At 42.2% G+C, this 5,117-nt stretch overlaps 1 pseudogene; it reads left to right on the top strand.

Moving 5' to 3' along the window:
* Positions 1-488: 488 nt before the first annotated feature.
* Positions 489-1,421, top strand: LOC115638280 (annotated as a pseudogene).
* The last annotated feature ends 3,696 nt before the right edge of the window (positions 1,422-5,117 follow it).

The following is a 5,117-nucleotide window of genomic DNA, read 5'->3' as shown; positions in this document are numbered from 1 at the left end:
ATATTATATGTACTGTAAATGTCCTATACTGCAATAGATACATTTTGCAAAATTAGTGCAGAGAGTGGAATCTTGGTTACTAATAAGACTTCTGGTCTATGAAAGAAGTTTGAGATCATACTGTGAACTCCTAATTCATGTAGTTTATAAAAATATTCTAACAGACTTCATGTGCCTCTATCTGAGAACATCCAGGATGTTATTTTTTTCCCTTCTACAATCAAATGTCGGGAGAATATAGACTGATTATCTCAGACGGTTTATTGTGCTAATATATTTTAATGTAGCTCAGCTTGTATATATGCTGTGTGAAAGGTCTAGAATATCACAAAGATCTCTCTCTCTCTCTCTCTCTCTCTCTCTCTCTCTCTCTCTCTCTCTCTCTCTCTCTGTCAGTCAGTCTAGTTTCTTCAGTTTCCATGTTGCGAGTTTTTGCAATACCTGACAAAAAATTAAATCTTTATTCCTACAGAAGGAACACTCAAGCAATGGAACCCAGTAACCAAACCAGGGTGACTGAATTCATCATGCAGGGTCTCTTTGACCACCCTCAACACCAATGGCTGATCTTTGGCCTATTCCTTTGTCTTTATATGACTGCCATCATGGGTAATTCATTGATCATTGGGGCTATTGCTATCCACCCACCTCTCCATACTCCCATGTACTTCTTCATTGCCAATTTAGCCCTGGTTGACATTTTGTGCGCTTCCTCAGTCCTACCGAAAATGCTGAAAAACCTGTTGCAGGAGAAGAAAACCATCTCCTTTGATGGCTGCATGGCCCAGCTCTTTGCCTTTACTTTGTCATCAGGGACAGAGCTTGTGCCTCTCACTGCTATGTCATATGACAGGTATGTTGCCATCTGCCACCCCTTACGCTATGTCAATCTCATGAGTAAGGACATTTGCATCAGTTTAGCAGCTGGTGTCTGGGCTGTTGGTACCATCAATTCATTGGTGTATACATTACTCATGCTGCGCCTGGATTTCTGCTGACTCAACCTAATCCAGCATTTCTTCTGTGAGATCCCACCAGTGTTGGCACTGTCTTGCAGCTCCACATATCTCAATGAAATAATGATCTTCATGGCTGACATCTTCTTGGCAATGGTGAACTTCCTGCTGACCACCGTGTCATATAGCTTCATCATCATCGCCATCTTTAAAATCCAGAGCTCCAAAGGGAAGCAGAGAGCCTTCTCCACCTGCTCCTCCCACCTGCTCGTGGTCTCCTTTTACTACTCCACGATCATCTACATCTACATCCGGCCCACTTCAAGTTACTCACTGGATAAAGACAAGATGGTGGCCATAATGTACACTCTAGTCACTCCCACCCTGAACCCTGTGATCTACAGTCTGCGCAATAATGAGATCAAAGTGGCCATAAGGAAAATCCTTCCCTTCAACACAAAATAGCAATTTTTCCAAAGTGAATCTGATTCTCACCTGCCTTGTCCCTTGTAGGCCAGGTCCAAATGTGATGTAAATTTTCATAGAACTAAGGATTTCAATACACATACATTTGCGCTCTGGTACATTCACTATAATGGAAATACAAAAATTTATACCAGCTGAGGATGTGTTTCACTGACTGCAGTAGGGCTAGGCTGAGGATCAGACCTCAATGACATTGGTGGAACTAAGTTGAGTCACACTAGCTGGACTGTGGCACATGGGACACTAGCTGGACTATGGCACACGGGGTACCTACTGGGATTTTCAAAAGCACCTGGGCACCTAAAATTCATTACTTTTAAAGCAATTGAGGTGCCTAGATGTGCTGGGAAAACACTTTAGGTGCCTAAATACCTATCAAAATCTGTCCCTTTTTTGTAGCACATTATTTTGTATGCACTCTTGCTAAATCAGAATATTCTATTCTATTCCATTGTATTCTATTCTATTCCTGAGTCAGTAAGTATGATAACAAAATAAAACTATCTCTTTGTTCATGAATTTCTTTTGAGACATTAAAAACCCAGAATTTTTCAACCACATTTCTATTGAGATCTAGAGGTTAAGCTAGAGTCAAACTGAATTACTGATTGAAGAGTTCTTCCAGAACTACATGAGGTGTTCTGGATAAGGAGAATGGGAAAGGCCATGGAGGGAATCCCCACACAATGTAAGGAAGGAAAATGGCACATAGGGGAGGGAATGACAGCAGGAACTGAGAGTTCAATTCCAGTATTATGTGGTATTTAAGGAGCACCACTGGAGAAGTCAGAGGATGTAATTTCTTTTCTCTCTCTATGGCCAGTTTTGGTCAGGTCATCTTTCAGAATCTCAACAAACAAGGCCTAATGTTATCATGGTGGAGCGATGGCCTCAGGAATTGGTGGGGGTGTCCACCCACCTGCTTCTGATCCCATGGAGTGATTGTAGATAAGTAATATTTCAAATGGCCTCATCCCATCAACATTCACCAATCAGTCTGGTGATTTCAACTGTAAACATTTCCACTCATTTCTAGAATCTTGCTGCTCATTTCCATGGCAATCCCAGAAGTTACCAGGAACCTTAGAGATCACTTATCACAGTTCCGTTCAGTTAAACGAGCCAGGTTGTACCAGTCTATTTGTGTCCCACTTTTTCTGACTTAAAAAAGAAAAGAAAAGAAAAGAAAAGAAAAGAAAAGAAAAGAAAAGAAAAGAAAAGAAAAGAAAAGAAGGAGTTCAACTTTTGTTCATTGCAAAACTTACAGTACATGCCTCTGCACCACAGAACCTGGTTCATTGCTACTTTACACCAATGTGGATCTGGTCCAAATTAATCAGGGTTTGGTGGATTCTCCCTCACTGGCAATTTAAAAATCCAGATTGGATGTTGTTGTTTTTATTTCTAAAATATCTTCTCTAGTTCAAAGAAAAATTAATTCAGGTATGTCCTACGGCCTGTGCCATGCAGGAGGTCAGAGTAGATGATGACAATAGTCCTTCTTATGCGAATGCACTAAATGCTGGCCTAGGGAATATGTTGATGTTGGACTCCCTCAGTCTCTCCTGTTGAAACTCTTCTATTGTGGATAAATATATTTTTAAAAAATTCACTGGAGCATAGGAAGAGGATCCTAGTTCTGTCACATCCTAGGGGCATGCTCTAACCACTAGGATCTAAAGTCATTCTTATACTTGTACGCTCGCTCTCGCTCTTTTTTTTTTGCTGGTCCAATGGCTCTTGAAGTATTTGTCCAAAGTGGAACAGCTTCAGCAGGAGAGATTGAAGGAGCCCCCTCAACATACTATCCCCATGGCTACAGCACTCACCTGAGTGGTGCAGATTCCTGGTCACATCTCCTCAGACAGAGGAGAGACATGAATCAGGGTCTCCCTCATACCAGATAAGTGCCTTCACCACAGAGCTGAAAGTTATGAGGGAGCTCCTTCCCCATGACCTCTAAGAGAAGGCCCACAGCTGAGAATCCCAAGCAGAGGTAGGTGTCTCCCTGTGGCCTGGGTTTAGGTGGTGAAGTCCTAAGAGGGGCTGGGCTTAGTACACAACCCTTTTTTGACATCTCCTATTAGGGAGCTTAGGCATGCAGCCACCTAACATGCCACCTTTTGTGGATCCTATTCTTAGGCATCTATCATACCTGACTCTGGCTTTGTGTATTGCAGTGATTTTCTAGGTGCCCAAAAGATAGGTGTGATGACCCAGAGGGAACACCTACCCTTAAAATGCTCTCCCTTCTGCATAGTTAATCCACCTTCCTTTGAGGTAGTAGCTATGTTGGTGGGAAAAGTTCCCCTGTAGACATAGCACTGTCTACCCAGTAGGTTAGGTCAGTGTAAATACATTGCTCAGGGGTGTGGATTTTTCACACCCATGAATGACATAGTTATACCAATATAGGTCTGTAGTGTAGACCAGACATTAGCGTTGCAATGTCTAAATCCCTTTGTGATTCTAGCCCTTAGTATAAATGGGAATCAAGAGCATTAAATCAGAATTCCCCATTCATTTTCACCTTTTCACACATCGCATACACTTTGCTTTCCTGATTTTATTTTCTTCACACTTACAGTGGTTTGAATCTGAAACAACTGGAAAGAAAGCAATGGACCTGATTGTCCAACAACTTATGCCTTGTGCTGGTGAGCACTTCTGACCTACTCCTGTGTAAAGCTGCTGTAGGTGAGAGGAGAATGTCAGGGACTTTGCACGAAGGTAAATGGCTATACAAGATGCAAATCAGTGGTGAAACATACTCACTGAATGATGGGGACATTCATTTCCAAATGGTCAATCTATAAACATATCTAGACTTGTACTTACCGTGGCTACATCTGCATGAAATATTGTCCGGCCCTTAGCTATTCTAATTCACAATAGCTCCAATGAAACCAATGGGGTTATGAGATTTGCTCCAGTTGAGGATCTTGCTCATTTGACAATGGTGAACCTGTGAATATTCAATGTACCAAGGGATGGAGACTGTAGAGGGATGCTTGGAGATCTCAGCAAAACTGGGTCTCAAATAGACTGGTAAAAACTGGCTTGTTTAAGTGAATGGAACTGTGCTAAATAGTCTCTAGAGCTCCTGGGAAATTTACAGATTGTCTTAGAAATGAGCCAAAAGAGTCTAGAAATGGATGAAAATGTTTACAGATGAAATCACCAGAATGATTGGAGAATTTTGATTGGGTGAGGCTAAGAACGTAAGAATAACCATTCTGGGTCAGACCAAAGGTCTGTCTAGACCAGTATCTTATCTTCTGACAGTGGCCAATGCTAGTTGCTTGGCTGCGCCATCTGGAATATTATTTATCCGGGGGTCACTCCACGGGATTACAGAGGGATGGATGAAGCGCAAGGAGAGAGCTTTATCATTATGGTGTCTAACTCCATCAACACCCAAGACCCTGGCTCCACCATGACCTCTTTAGACCCTTTTTGTCCAGCTTCTGAAAGATGCCTGGACCAAACCTGGGCAGATAGAGGGAACCGACTGACATCACCCCCACCTCCTTGGCTTTGTCTAAATCCCCCAAAACACAAGAAAAGGAGCATCCGATTCCTGCTGTCACTCCCCGATGTGTCATTTTCCTTCCTTGCTTTGTATCTGTTCTTTCTAATCCCTCTCCATTTGTCTTCTATCTCATAAGAGTCTGG

This window comes from Gopherus evgoodei, chromosome 21 (genome assembly GCF_007399415.2).
Source record: "Gopherus evgoodei ecotype Sinaloan lineage chromosome 21, rGopEvg1_v1.p, whole genome shotgun sequence".
NCBI lineage: Eukaryota > Metazoa > Chordata > Testudines > Testudinidae > Gopherus > Gopherus evgoodei.
This window is presented reverse-complemented; position numbering and strand designations above follow the sequence as displayed.